Source organism: Vulpes vulpes, chromosome X (genome assembly GCF_048418805.1).
Source record: "Vulpes vulpes isolate BD-2025 chromosome X, VulVul3, whole genome shotgun sequence".
Taxonomy (NCBI): domain Eukaryota; kingdom Metazoa; phylum Chordata; class Mammalia; order Carnivora; family Canidae; genus Vulpes; species Vulpes vulpes.
In genome coordinates this window covers 49292638-49309169 of record NC_132796.1, presented here as the reverse complement: position 1 = coordinate 49309169, position 16532 = coordinate 49292638, and the positions used below count along the sequence as shown (strand labels likewise).

At 35.6% G+C, this 16532-nt stretch overlaps 1 protein-coding gene and 1 pseudogene across 1 annotated transcript in view; one reads left to right on the top strand and one right to left on the bottom strand.

Annotated features, from left to right (window-relative positions):
• Nucleotides 1-16532, bottom strand: part of AR (androgen receptor) — a 197683-nt gene that overhangs the window by 109840 nt on the left and 71311 nt on the right. The window lies entirely within an intron of this gene.
• LOC112910625 (60 kDa heat shock protein, mitochondrial pseudogene) lies at nt 3764-5571 on the top strand (annotated as a pseudogene).

Below are 16532 nucleotides of genomic sequence, written 5' to 3'. Positions count from 1 at the left end.
TTTCTTGCTGATCTGTCTAGCTGTTCCATATAATGAATAGAACTTCCCAACTATTATTGTTGAACTACTTTTCTATATTTTGTTGCATATATTTATACCTGTTATATCTTCTTGATTGATTGATCCTTAATTATTACAGTATGTCCTTTATCTCTAATAATAGTTTTGTCTTAAAGTTTATTTTTTTATTAAAATTAATAGTAGCCATTTCAGGCTCTCTTTTGGTTACTGTTTGCATGAAATATCTTTTTCCACTCTTTCACTTTTAACCTATTTGTGTCTTAGAATCCAAAGTGAGTCACCTATAAACAGCATATAGGTATACCTTGTTTTATTTATCTGTGATGAAAATCTCACTTTTTTATTTATTTACTTATTGTCATTTAATGTTATTGTTGCTATAGTTAGAATTACCTCTTCCATTTTCTTGTTTTCTGTATTTCTCATTACTACTTTGTTCTTCCATTATTTTTTTTTTCTTGTTAGGCTACTTTTTCTTGAAGGCTACTTTCATAGTTCTGGGAGTTTAGAATTTTCCCCACATTCAGATAGGACCAAGTCTCTCTTCCATTTTCTTGTTTTCTGTATTTCTCATTACTACTTTGTTCTTCCATTATTTTTTTTTTGCCACCTCTTTTTGCTAGGTATTTTCTGGTGAGCAATTTTAACCATGTTTTTAATTTTTGTAAACTATACGAATTTTTTTTTCTCAGTGGGGGCACCTGGTGGCTCTGTCAATTAAGCATCTGACTCCTGATTTTGGCTCGGGTCATCATCTCAGGGTTGTGAGACTGAGCTCTGCATTGGGCTCTGCACTGGACATGGAGCCTGCTGGGGATTCTTTCTCTCTCTTCATCTCCTCCTGCCTCACCTTCTCTCCTTTTCTAAAAAGTTTTTTTTTCTCAGTGCTTGCTCTGAGGTTTCTAGCATGCATTTAATAATCAGAATCTACCTCAGATTATTTATACTTAAATTATTTATACTAAATTCCAAGAGGTATTAAAAACTTAATTCTTCTATAGATCTATAGTCTCCCCTTGTATAATAACTGTTATACATAATTTGTCTATACTATTACCAAACAATGCATGTCTTATACTTTTTGCTTTATATAATCATATGTGTATTAAGTAAGCTAATAAAGGAGAGCACAGTTTATAGAGATTTTTATGTTAATCATCATATTTACAATATTTTTTTCATTTCTTTCTGTGGAGTTCATTTTCTATCCGATACCATTTCCATACTCCATTTTAGCTTAACTCCCACTCTTCTTCTTTGCACTTTATTATATTTACATCTATTTTTACAGATATATTTATATATGTGACAGACCCAAGAATTCAATTTTACTGATAGCGTTTCATGCAATTAATTTTTATCAAGAAAAAAAGCAATTTGAAATTCTTTTTAAAAAGATTCACTTATTTTAGAGAGAAAGCATGAGCAAGAGGGGCAGTCGGAAAGGGAGAGAGAATCTCAAGCAGACTATACGCTGAGCACAGAGCCTGATGCAGGGCTTGATCTCAGTACCCCGAGATCACGACCTGAGATGAAACCAAAAGTCAGATGATTTAACAACCGCGGAACCCAGGTGCCCCTGTAATTCTACTTTTTATCATTATCTACATAATTCCCTCTACTATGGTTTTTATTTTTTCATGTGGATTTAAATTATCGTCTGGTACCATTTCTTTTCAGTATTTCTTCCAAGGCATGTCAGCTAGCAACAAATTCTAGCAGTTTCTAATTATATGGAAATGTTTTTATTTCACTTTCACTTCTAAAAGATAATTTTAATGAGTACTGGATTATTGGTTCACAGGTTTTTTGTTAAGCACATTGAATATGCCACAACACTGTCTTCTGCCCTCCATTATTTTTGATGAGAAGCAGTAGTTAATCTTATTGCATTTCCCTTGTCATTTTTCTTTTGCTAATTTCAAGATTTTATCTTTACATTTGCCTCAACATTTTGAGTATGGTGTGTCTGGGTATCAATCACTTTGCATTTTTCCTGCTTGGAGTCTGTTGACCTTCTTTGATATGTAGATCAATATTTTGGATCAAATTTGGGAAAATATTACTGTTTCTTAAAATAATCTTTCTGCTCTTTCTCTTCTTTTCTTCTGATACTCCCATACACATATGTTGGTACACTACTAAGGTATCTTACATTTCTCTGAGCTTATTAATTTTTCTTCATTCTTTTCCCCCTTTCTGTTCTTCCAAATTCATACTTTCTATTGAACTATGTTCAAGTTTGCTGATTCTTTCTTCTGCCAACTCAAATTTATTCTGGATCCCCTCTAGTGAATTTTTCATTTTAATGATTATACTTTTCAACTCCAGATTTACCATTTGATTCTTCTCTATAAATTCTATCACTTGACTGTTCTCTGATGAGAAATTTTTCTCATACTTTCCTTTAGTATTTTAAAAATTATTTCCTCAGTCCATTGAATATATTTAAAGTAGATATAAATATATTACTTTGTTTAGTAAGTCTAACATCTCGGCTTCCTCATGGACAGTTTTTGTTGACTACTTCTTTTTCCTGTGTATGGGCCGTACTTTCTCTTGTTTGTACGTCTCATATTTTTTATTTTTAATTTATTTTTATTTTTAAATTTTTATTTAAATTACAGTTAGTTAGCAGTGTAGTATTAGTTTCAGGTGTACAATATAGTGATTCAACACTTCCAAAGAAGAAAACTAAGAACCACATATCATAATTTTTACTTGAAAAGTAGATATTTCAGATACTATATTGTAACAACTCTGGATGCTAACATGCCTCTTTCTGGAGCTTATTCTTCTTTTCTGTTTGGTCACTTGTCTACTTAATTACTTGGCTGAATTAGTTTTGAGAGGTCTATTTCCCCCACATTGTAAAGCTTCTGATGTCTCTGTTTAGATATGTTTCCTTGTTTTTAATCTTTTAGATTTGTTTCCTGTATGTCAAACCCAGATCTACATAAACCACTTTTTAGTTAAAGTGTGTGCTTTAAGCGTGCTTAGCCAGTTACATTTTTACTCTTTACCACTGAATGTGCATGTGATTTGAAGGCTACTTTCATAGTTCTGGGAGTTTAGAATTTTCCCCACATTCAGATAGGACCAAGTCTCTCAGATGTTCTCTCTCTGGTCACTTTTCAGAGAGTGTGGCTCTGGGCACAGCAGAGGGAGAAGCAGGCTCCATGTAGGGAGCCTGATGTGGGACTCAATCCTGGGACTCCAGGATCACGCCATGGGCCAAAGGCAGGTGCTAAACTGCTGAGCCACCCAGGGATCCCTTCAATATGTATTTTTTAAAGTCAGAAAGCTCTTTTTATAAAACAAGCTGGTTAAACTAAATTATCACTGGAATAGGCCTCAGGAGCACAGAGTCCCAGTCTGCATTTTTACCATTAGCTTGCTGTGGTACTTTTATAGTCCATTCCCTTCACTGGGACTTAATTTCTTTTCCTCTGCAAGAAAAAATGAAAAAGATATGAAGGGAGGAAACTTGAGTTATGCAATGCCTAAAATCCCTTTTAGCTCTTACATCCATAATTGAGCCTTTTGGCAAAAAGATTTCTAATATATGATTTAAATAAAACCCATCTAGAAAGACCTGCAAAGCACGGATCTCCAAACTCAACAGCCATAATGGGAAAGAATGATTAATTTAACTATATAATTTAGGATTGCTGGACAGATCCTTCACTCGCCTCCAACAGCCTGCCTCACCGCCCGCATGCTCTGCCACTATCCCGCAGAAATGCTTCAGCTACCTGCAGTCCTCCGCCAAATTAGGCCAGTGTCCAGAGCAGTGGTTCCTCAGCTCATTTGGGCCTATGCCAAGGATATAAAATTTGGTGCAGATGCCCGAGCCTTAATGCTTCAAGGTGTAGATCTTTTAGCTGATGCCTTAGCCGTTACTATGGAGCCAAAGGGAAGAAGAACAGTGATTATCGAACAGAGTTGGGGAAGTCCCAAAGTAACAAAGGATGGTGTGATCGTGGCAAAGTCAATTGACTTAAAAGACAAATATAAAAATATTGGCGCTAAACTTGTTGAAGATGTTGCCAATAATACAAATGAAGAGGCTGGGGATGGCACCACTACTCCTACCATCTTGGCGTGCTCTATTGCCAAGGAAGATTTCGAGAAAATTAGCAAAGGTGCTAATCCTGTGGAAATCAGGAGAGGTGTGTGTTAGCTGTTGATACTGTGATCGCTGAACTTAAGAAGCAGTCTAAACCCAAGATAACCCCTGAAGAAATTGTTCAGGTTGCTACGATTTCTGCAAATGGAGACAAAGAAAATGACAACATCATTTCCGATTCAATGAAAAAGGTTGGAAGAAAGGGTGTCATCACAGTAAAGGATGTAAAAACACTGAATGATGAATTAGAAATTATTGAAAGCATGAAGTTTGATCGAGGTTATATTTCTCCATACTTTATTAATACGTCAAAAGGTCAGAAATGTGAACTCCAAGATGCCTATGTTCTATTGAGTGAAAAGAAAATTTCTAGTGTCCAGTCCATCATACCTGCTCTTGAAATTGCCAATGCTCACTGTAAGCCCTTGGTCATAATTGCTGAAGATGTTGATGGAGAAGCTCTGAGTACACTCATTTTGAATAGGTTTAAAGTTGCTCTTCAGGTTGTGGCAGTCTTTGGTGACAACAGAAAGAACCAGCTTAAAGATATGGCTGGCTATTGCTACTGGTGGTGCAGTGTTTGGGGAAGAAGGATTGACTCTAAATCTTGAAGATGTTCAGCCTCATGACTTAGGAAATTTGGAGGGGTCATTGTGACCAAAGATGATGCCATCTTTGGAAAAGGAAAAGGTGACAAAGCTCAAATTGAAAAATGTATTCAAGAAATTATTGAGCAGTTAGATATCACAACTAGTGAATACGAAAAGGAAAAGCTGAAGGAAGGCCTGGCGAAACTCTCAATGGAGTAGCTGTGTTGAAGGTTGGTGGGACAAGTGATGTTGAAATCAATGAAAAGAGAGTTACATATGCCCTCCATGCCCCAAGAGCTGCTGTTGAAGAAGGCACTGTTCTGGGCAGGGGTGGTGGGGGGCTGCTTCGGTGCATTCCAGCCTTGGATTCAATAACTCCAGCTAATGAAGATCAAAGAATTGGTATCAAAATTATTAAGAGAACACTCAAATTTCCTGAAATAGCCATTGCTAAGAATGCAGGTGTTGAAGGATCATTGATAGTTAAGAAAATTATGCAGAGTTCCTCAGAAGTTGGTTATGATGCTATGCTTGGAGATTTTGTGAATATGGTGGAAAAAGAAATCACTGACCCAACTAAGGTGGTAAGAACTGCTTTATTGGATGCTGCTAGAGTGCCCCCTCTGTTAACTACAGCAGAAGTTGTAGTCTCCGAAATTCCTAAAGAAGAGAAGGACCCAGGAATGGGTGGAATGGGTGGAATGGGTGGAATGGGAGGTGGTATGGGAGGCAGCATGTTCTGATTCCTAGAATAGTGCTTTACCATTCTTAATGAACTGTGAGAGGAAGCTCAAGGCTGTGTTCCTCAACCATAACTTCAGAAAAGTCAGTTGAAGGAAATGGCTGATGGCTGGCTGATATTTAAGAAAATCGCTATAACCATCATTTGCTGGTTTCATTTGACAACGTATAATGGATGGATTATGGCTGTCATTATCCATGCCTACAGATAGTTTATTTTGTATTTTTGAATAAAAAGACATTTGTACATTCCTGATAACTGAGTGCAAGAGCCATGGACCAATGTACTGCTTTCAACTTCAATCACTGAGGCATTTTTACTACAATTTTGTTAAAATCAGGATTTTAGTGTTTGCCATCACCAGACAAAAAGTTAAGCAGGCTTTCTGTGGAGAGTAAGAATAACTGTGTACAAAGTAGAAAAATATCCAATTATGTGACAACCTTTGTGTAATAAAAACTTGTTTAAAGTTAAAAAAAAGATTGCTGGACAGAGAAACATAAAGTTGAAAGATAAATTGGGAAAACTATTTGTAACACATATGACAAGGAGCCAAATTCCTTGCTATACAAAGAGCTCCATAAATCAATAAGAAACAGATGAAAAGCTAAACAAAAACAACAACAGATGGGCAAAAGCCAAGAACAGTCAGTTCAAATGGAAAGAAATACAAATGGCCAATAAACATGTGAAAAGATGCTCATGCTCACTCATAATTAAAGAGAAGAAACTTAAACAATGATAAACTTTTTTTAACCTGTAAGATTTACAAAGATTTAAAAGATTCATAGTATCCAATGTTTGCAGTTTCTTTGGCAAGGTGAGAAGTAGTATCTACCAGATTTAAAATGCATACATTGATTTATTCAACTATTTAACAACTAAGAACTTATATTTTTCAAAAGTATGCTAATAAAGATAATACAATCATATTAACAATTGTTTTATTTTCTATATGCCTGACACTTAAAGTATAAACTATTACATTCTTAATATATATCATTAAGAATCCTTATAATGGCCTTATAGGATTAGAGACCATTGGTATCTTAATTTCTTTATAAGAAGATATTCAGGCCCAGAGGAATTAAGTATTTTGCCCAAGGTCATACAGTAAGAAGATGGTGGCACCAATAGTTGGATGAAAATACTCTGGCCTTAGAGGTATTTCCCTTAAACACTGTATATATTGCCTCTTGAGGATGTTAACTGCAGCACTACTTTTAATACCAAACAAGTCAGGGAGAAAAACAAAATATCAGTAGTGGGAAGTTACAAAATAATTAGCAACTGGCTAAATCTAAAAATATATAAGATCCTGAAATTTATAAGTCTCGGTCAGGGATTTTTAGGAATATACAAAATTGCTCCTTCCTTTCTGGTCTGTAGAAATTGATCTATCTTCTGTATGTCCCGTAAGTTAAAATGCCCTCTTATTGAAAATAATTTAATTCTCATGGTCTCTTTTTATGACCCTTAAATGAACATTTAAAAGTAGTCTGAATAGACATTTTTTCAAAGAAGACTTCCAAGTGGCCAAGAGACACATGAAAAGATGCTCATCATCACTAATCATCAGGGAAATGCAAATCAAAGCAATGAGATGTTACCTTACACCTGTTATGTTACTATCAAAAAGACAAGAATTAAGCATTGGCGAGGACATGGAAAAAAGGGAACTGTCATGCAATGTTGGTGGGAATGTAAACTGGTGAAGCCACTGTAGAAAACAGTATGGACATTCCTCAGAAAATTAAAAATAGAAATAACATACAATTCAGTAACTCTACTGTTGGGTATTTACCCAAAGAAAATGAAAATATTAATTCAAAAAGACATATACATCCCTATGTTTCTTGCAGCATTATTTACGATAGTCAATCTATGTAAGCAACCCAAGGATCCATCGATAGATGAATGGATGGAGAAGATGTGGTACATACACACACACACACACACACACACACACACACTAGAATACTACTCAGCTTTAAAAATAATGAAACCTTGCCATTTATGACAACATGGATGGACATCAAGGCTATTATGCTAAGTGAAATAAATCAGAGAAAGATAAGGACCATACGAATTCACTTATATGTGGAATCTAAAATATAAAGCACATGAACAAACAAAACAAAGCAAAAAAAAAAAAACAGAAACAGACTCATAAAGAGAACAAACTGGTAGTAGTCTGTTTTGGGGTGATGGACAAAATGGTAAAGGCAGAGCACTGTATGGCTCAGTGGTCGAGTGTCGGCCTTCGGCTCAAGGCAAGATCCCAGAGTCCTGGGATCAAGTCCCACATCTGGTTCCCAGTAGGGAATGTGCTTCTCCCTCTGCCTATGTCTCTGCCTTTCTCTCTGTGTCTTTCATATGAATAAATAAAATCTTTTACAAAAAGGGAAAGGAAATTAAAATGTACAAACTTTCAATCATAAAATAAATTAAGTCACAAGGATAAAATTACAGCATGGGGAATATAGTCAATAAAATTATAATAACATTGTATGATGACAAATGGTAACTATACTTACCATGGTAAGCAATGCATAATGTATAGAATTGTTAAATCACTATCTTGTATACCTGACAGTAATATTTTTTAAAGGTTTATTTATTTATTTGAGGGGGTAAGGGCAAAAGGAGAGGCAGAGAATCTCACATACATTCCGCACTGAGCACAGAGCCTAACATGAGGCTTGATCTCAAGACCCAGAGATCATGACCTCAACTGAAATCAAAACAGACACTTAATTGACTGAGCCACCCAAGTGCCCCTCCCCTACCTGAAACTAACAGAACATTGAATATCAACTAAACTTCAATTTTAAAAAATCATGAGAAAAAGTGGTATAAAAGCAGTCTTAATAAAATGTCACTTTGGGGGATCCCTGGGTGGCGCAGCGGTTTGGCGCCTGCCTTTGGCCCAGGGCGCGATCCTGGAGACCCGGGATCGAATCCCACGTCGGGCTCCCGGTGCATGGAGCCTGCTTCTCCCTCTGCCTGTATCTCTGCCTCTCTCTCTCTCTGTGTGTGTGTGACTATCATAAATAAATAAAAATTAAAAAAAAATTAAAAAAAAAATGTCACTTTGGTGTCTATTTAAATTTTTCTAGCATTTTAGAGGATACATTGGGATACGTCATGTAAAATTTTTTTTCTTGTGATGAAAAATTCTAAGATTTATTTTTTTGCAACTTTCAAATATGCACTGCAATATTATTGATTATAGTCACCATGCTATATACATTATGTTCCCATGACTTTATTTTATAACTGGAAGTTCGTTCCTCTTGACTCGTTTCACCCATTTCACCACTCCCCAATCCCCCATTCCCTAAGCAGCCACCATTCTGTTCACTATTAGTTTTGTTTTGTTTAGTTTGCTCACTTATTTTCTTTTGTAGATTATACATATAAGTGAGATCATATGGTATTATCTTTGTGGACTTATTTCACTTAGCATAACATCCTCAAGTCTTAACAGTTCACACCATAAGAAAAAAATGTAACTTTTATGGTGATGAATAGTAATTAGCCTTAACGTGGTGATCATTTACTGATGCATACAAATTTCAAATCATCACATTGTACACCTGAAACTAATATAATGTTATACATCAATTATATCTCAATAAAAAAGTTAAAGATCTATTGGGCACATACTAATATACTGTATGTCACCACTAAAGACAGACATATAATAATTTAAAATGTGGGGGAGGGGAATTAAGTTTTATTAAAAATATTTTGGTAAATTATTTTTTTCTTTTTGTCAACAGCACTTGGTGATTTTTGGTAACGTATAAATTCTGAACTGATGTTCAAAAAACAATGGTTAGCATTTTTTTATATATTAGGTGCTTCATCAAAAATAATCTTGTATAAGAATATATAGAGCTACCTATGTTTCTTGAAATGTAAAGGAATATGCGACATATGTCATACATTATTCCTTTAAATTTAAAACCAGGTAAAATTTATTCTAGAATTTTTAAAGAATATATTGGTGGAGAATTTTATTTATGTTACATATAAATATGTTATTCATATTGATAAAAAAATACTAAGGAATCAAAATGTAAATGAGGAAAGATGTAAATATACAATACCATGCAATAAAAAGTAAAACTAGGTAGGAAACCACATCATCACCAAAACAAAAGGAAATGCAAACTCAAACATAAACTATATTTTTAACATAAACTATCTTTTAATGAAAACCAGAATAAAATAAACTAAAGTTGATAAGGTCCAGTGTTGTGAATGCAATGAATCTAATATATTTATATGCTACATAAAGCACTTAAAATTGATATAAACCTTTTTGAAAGGACTCTGATAATACACTATAAGTTTTTTATTATTTTTATTTTGATTCCACTTAGGTAACATACAGTATATTAGTTTCAGGTGTCAGTACCATGTTTTGATTACTGTAGTTTTGTAATGTAACTTGGAAGTCTGGAATTGTGATTCCAGCCTCCAGCAAAGCCTCCAGCTTTGCTCCCCCCCTCCAAGGTTGCTTTGGGTATTTGTGTCTTTTGTAGTTCTATACAAATTTTAGGATTGTTTCTTCTAGTTCTGTGAAAAATGCTGGACGTATTTTGTTAGGGCTTGCATTAAATGTGTAGATTGCTTGGGTAGTACAGACATTTCAATATTTGTTCTTCCAATCCATGAGCATGAAAAGTCTTTCCATTTGTTTGTGTCCTCTTCAATTTCTTTCATTAATGTTTTATAGTTTTCAGAGTCAGGTCTTTCACCTCTTTGGTTATGTTTATTCCTTGGTACTGCTGCTTTTAGTATATAGAAATGCAACAGATTTCTGTACATTGATTTTGTATCTTGAGACTTTACTGAATTCATTTATCAATTCTAGGAGTTTTTTTGGTGAAGTCTTCACAGTATTCTATATATAGTGTTATGTCATCTTCAAATAATGAAAGTTTTACTTTTTCCTTATTAATTTAGATGACTTTTACTTCATTTTGTTGTCTGACTGCTGGGCTAGGACCTCCAGTACTATGTTGAATAAAAGTGGTGAGAGTGGAATCTCCTTGTATTTTTCCTGACCTTAGGGGAAAAGCTCTCAGTTTTTCCCCATTGAGTATGATGTTTCCTGTGGATTTTTCACATATGGCCTTCCTTTATTTTATTGAGGTATGTTCCCTCTAAACCGACTTGTTTAGGGGTTTTATCATGAATGGATGTTGTACTTTACCAAATTGTTTTTCTGTGTCTACTAAAAAGATTATGTTTTTTATTCTATCTCTTTTTGATGTGATGTATCCTGTTGATTCATTTACAGATATTGAACCACCTTGCAACTCAGGAATAAATGCCACTTGATCGTGGTGAGTCATTTTTTTAATGCATTGTTGGATTTGTTTTGCTAGTATTTTGTTGAGGATTTCTGCATCTTTGTTCATCAGAGAGACTGGCCTGTAGTTCTCTTTTTTGAATAAGTTACAGGTTTAAAAAACTACATCCATACTCTCTGACCTAATAACTCAGCTTTTCAAATTAACCCCAAGAAATAACTCAACCAAATCAAATAGCTACACACATAGTTATATTCACTGTCAAGTTATCCATAATATTTAAAACTAAAAAAACAATTCGCTGTCAAACAAAGAAAAAATGCTTTAGCACATTATGGCACATTTACTCTATGGCTGTGCTCTCCAAAATAGAACTTTCTCTGTTGATGGAAATGTTCTAGATCTACACTGTCCAAAACGGTAGTCACTACACACATATGACTACAGAGTCCTTGACTTGTGGCTAATGAGACTGAGAAATTGAATTTTTCTGTACTTTAATTTTAATTAGTTTAACTTAAATATTCACATATGTAAGTACAGTTCTTTGTTTTATCAAGAAGCAATTAAAATGAAAATATTATGCCAAGAGAAAAGCAAAATATATAAAAAAACGAGCCATGGTAGAAAACCACATTTTATATAAACCAAATATAAAAACATAGGCATATGCATAAATATAAAAAATAGTAACCATTAAATATGCAAACATGAAAATGAATTTTGATAGTAACTAGTTATACTTTTTACTTGTTTAACTTTGTAAATTTTTATTTATTTTTAAAGATTTTAAAGATTTTATTTATTTAACACACAGAGAGAGAGAAAGAGAGAGAGAGAGAGAGAGAGAGCACTGCGCATGCCAGAGAGCACAAGCAGGGGGAGCAGGAGAGGGAAAGAGGGAAGCAGGCTCCTTGCTGAGCAGGGAGCCCATTGCGGGGCCTGATCCCAGGACCCTGAGATCATGACCTGAGCAAAAGGCAGATGCTTAACTGACTGAGCCATCCAGGTGCCCCATGTTTAATTTTTTAAATTACTTGTTCAAGGAGCATCTGGGTGGTTCAGTTGATTGGGTGTCTCCCTTCAGCTCAGGTTATGATCCAGGAGTGGGGCTCCCCACTCAGTGGGGAGTCTGCTTCTCCCTCTGTCCCTCCCTCCTGCTCATGTTCTCTCTCTCTCAAATAACTAAATAAAGTATTTAATTACTTGTTCAATATTAAACACTTTTAAAAGATTATATTAGAGGCTAGAATTTCAACTTTAATGGTACAAATTTCTCAAATATCCATTAGATTCACTAATAGCAATTCATCAACTCAGTCAATAGAGCATTTCTTCAAATGATTTTAATCTTCTTTGCCAAGAGGAAAGAAATAAAGAATCAGGCTCTTCCTAATCATCTTGTCCTCAAAAACAACACTTTGAAAACATGACAAGGTCCAGGAAAAGCAAAAGTCTGACCATTTTAAGCTGGTTCCACTTTAACTAAAATAAAAGGCAGTGGAGAGAGAATAAGTAGGTAGGAACATACTTCTGTTGATGAAATAAGAGAAAAAAGGATAGAAGGGTCTGAATACTTCTTAATCTGAGAATTTTGAGAGTAAGGGCCAGAACTGCTCTAATTTCTCACTTCTGTCCTATTTCATTGATACCAAAGGCACAATCTTCATACAACTACCTCCACTGGAAGCAGCAAACTGTGGTGGGGTCTGCCTGCTAGGTTGTCTTCACTAACCACAAACAATATGAAACTTTATTTACATATCACACCTGGTTTCATGGTGATGACTGACCTTTGAAAAACCTATGGCTCTGCTGGACATAGAACTCGAAGACTGGTTTGTCTGGCCAATTTAAATAAAGGGAAGCTTGGGAGTTCTTGTTGGATCTGAAGGACTGTGCCCAAATTCAGCATGCTCATGGGCAAAATAACATAAGGCTGGTGACAACTTGGTTTAAATGGGTGTTCTTTCAGTCCTAGAGCCAAAATTTGACAGGGGAGAAGCCAATGCATAGAACTTTTTTGTCCTATTTGATTCTGTTACACATGGGAATCCAGCCTGAAAAAATTAAATGGATATTCATCTGCACAGTTCCAAAGGAGTACATGAGTCATGGTAGAGAGAGAACATCTGGATGCAGAATGAATTGTTCTTTTATTATTATTATTAATACTTAACATCTGAATCATGTTTTAAAGTTAACAAAATGATTTCAAATCTATTATTCCATTCCACGCTCATAACAACTCTGTGAAGTAGACACAATACTCTAAACATTAAATAACAGCTGCCTCAAGAACCAATATTTGTATAGCACATTGTCTTTCCTGTGTATTATCTCAACTGTTCTCTATGACTCTAGGAAGTAGCCAAAATGTTTCAAATTCCCATTTTTATAGTTATGGAAAGCAAGGTTCAAGAACAAGTTCACTATGGATTCACAACTAATGATGCAGTAGCTCCAGGGCCTGAACCCTAGAGTTCTAATTCTAAACTACAAGATTTTTCAAAAACACTAGGTAGTCTCTTTGTATTCACATATATTAATGATATGCACAAAGGGCCAATAGAAGGCCTGAACTCTTTCATTCAAATTTTGTGTATTTGCAATCCTTAGGAACATCCAATAAACACGGTGCTCATCCTTTTCTGCCATAGCCTTTTCTCCTCCTGCAATAGTCTCCTGAATGCTCTCACTACTTCTAGTTTCATCACTTTGCATATCACTCCCAAAGTCATCATTACAAAATACAAACCCTCTGGATCATAACCCTTCTTAAAATCCTCTAAGGACAAATGACTGTCAAGTCTTAATGGGGAAAACATTTATATTGTTGGCAATGGCGCTACTTTTTCATGTACAGTGCCTGTTATATAAGAAGTGCTCAGTATATAGCAAACTAATATTTTAAATCCTTCTAAGACTGTTCACAGGACAAAGTTCAAAATTTTCAGAATGACCTTCAAGGTTCTTCATAAACTAACCTAATATTACCAACTACTTTCATTCTGCTTAAGCAACATTAGATTATTTTGCCATTCCCTCAAACTCAATGTGTTCACATGCTTCTGTGCTAGTCTCTTTGTCTGGACTGCCTTTCTTCCCTCAAGTTGACATCCTCTGAGAACATTTCATTACCATTCTTTTTCCTCAGAATTAATCACACTTCCAGAACTTTATATTCACTATGCTACGACATCTTTTAAAATAGCAATTTGCTTATATATTTGTGTTTCCTGTTAGACTGCAGACACCTAGAGGACAGAAATTGGTGTCTCCTCTCTTAACATAATGCTTAGCACAGCGTCTGGTACATAGCAAGTATTAACATATACTTATTGCATATGTATATGTTAACATATACTAATTCACTTTAATGAAAGGGTACCAATGATCTATTACGTTACCTGAAAACCAGAATATACAGTTTGGGGCACATACAAACCAGTAAGCCTTAGATTTGATGTTCTTGTCCAGTTCCTGAACAGATGTAAGGAAATCATATGGTTTCCTGGAATTACGCTTGTGCTGCTTGGCAGCCATGAAGCTAAGAAGGGAAAAATTGCTTTTCTCAAACAAATAAAAAGGCCAGATGACCATGTCATAGGTTGCAGAGTGGCTATAAAACAAAATGCAAAGGACTGAACAAATGCTTTTTCAGACCAAATGTGCCAGGATAGAATGAACACACACACCAAGCAGACCTCCAGAGAGTCTGTCACAATGAAGGTGGAACCATTCAAACAAAAAGGGTGGGCCATCCCACAACCACGCACATATCTCCTCTAAAACCTACCAGGCAATTCCAACAGTGTCCTCTATAACACAGGCCACTTGGAGAATCCTTTGGGAATGTCTAAGGCTGAGACCTTGGCGCTTTCCAATGTGCTGAGATTCCTAATGAACTCACTGCCAGAAAAGGAAGCACTGCCTTGATTATTTTTGGATTTCACTTAATCAGCTCCAGACCATTAAGTTTCCTTTTTCACACTGGTCACTGAAAGATCAAAGTGAAGGGGACTGTCTCAATGAAGTCATGACAATCAACTTTGCAAAGTTTCAAAAAACACTACAGTTACCATCACTAGGTCAGGCCGCCTCGTTTGGAGGCACACAATGGTACCCTGCAGTGAAAACTACTCTACTACCAGAATAAAAGCTTTACAGAAAAAAAAATTCAAATAATATTTTTGTCAATTTCCTTTATGAGGAACAAACTTCTTCAGGCAGTGCACGAGTATACTAATATTAAAGCTCACTTGGTGTAATCTTGTCATAGTCACACACACAAATTGTGTAGAGTCAAAAGAGAATTTTCAACAATATTACAGACCTCTAATTTCATTCTTTAGGTAAATGATCCAGACTGGTAATTATCAAACAGGGTGAATATAAGGATTTATCAGAATTTCCAGGAGAAGGTGTCATTTAGAGAAACATTCAATACCATAATTGCTTTGATTATTCTGACACAATGACTAATTTACTTGAGGATTGCAAACACCTCATAAATATAAATAAAATAATTTTATGTTTGTTGAAAAATGACCCATGCTTATTAGAAATATCAACTCCTGAGCCTCAATAAATCTGAAGTAGCCCATTAATCTGCATTTGCCACAGGTATCCTAGAGGGACTCCATATAGGTAGTCCTGGATTCACACGTTGAAAATCCTGCCCTAGACTATCTGAGAAGTCTCCGAAATCCTTATTCTGTAAGTGCTACATATTTCCCAATGGATCATGCTGTACACACCAGGGACCAGAAAGAGGGACAAACAGAAAATTAGCAAATCTTTAGAACAGATTCATAACAAATGCAGATTCCAAAAGTTACATGCAGACATGAGACAGAGTCACTTTATTCTCTCAGAGGACATTGAGTATGTAGAATGTGGTGTTGCCTGGTGAACTTATCCAAACCTCTCAGGCCTCTTCTTGGAGCAGGTGAATGCTGGTGGCTCACAAGGCCCACTGCAGTAACCTGGCCTAATCTGTACCGCATTTTTATTCCCAGAAGCAGCATATGCGCACATACACATACACACACATCCATCCCACCCCAACTCCTAACCTTCGATCAAAGAGCAGCTGCAGGGTAGATGGGATGCTGCTTGTTCCTGTTATATCACATATGAAAAAAGCTCTTGTTTCAGACTTTTTTTGTTGTCCACCCTCTCACGAGTGAACAATAATGATTAAGCAAGAGCTCCACAGCAGGCTATCTGGGTACTAATCCTGATTCTGATATTTCCTAGCTGTGAGACTTCTGTTGATCTCAGCACCTTACAAACATCTTGAGCCTTGCCTCATTGATCTACTATGTTCATTTTTCTCTGTGACTCCCCTATAACACCATCCCTTTTGTCCTTTCCCAAAACCACTCTCCTAAAGTCATGCCTTTGTCATCTCTCACTTTCTTTCCTTCCTAAATTGTCTTCCTACCTCAGTCTCTGCCTCATCACTCTCACACCTCACCACCAATCATTATTCATATTGCTAAATATGATTTAATTCTAAATCACAAATCTGATTATTTCACCCTTCTGTGCAGAAAATGATGATGTCCAAACTCCTTAACCTGGAACTCAAAGTTTCCTATGACCTGGCCTCAATCTATTCTTTTCAACTCATTTCCTATTACACTTAGGCAATCTTACAATTCAGTTATACTGAAATATTTGTTATTTGTCCACAAGACCTTCTAGATCTTCAACAC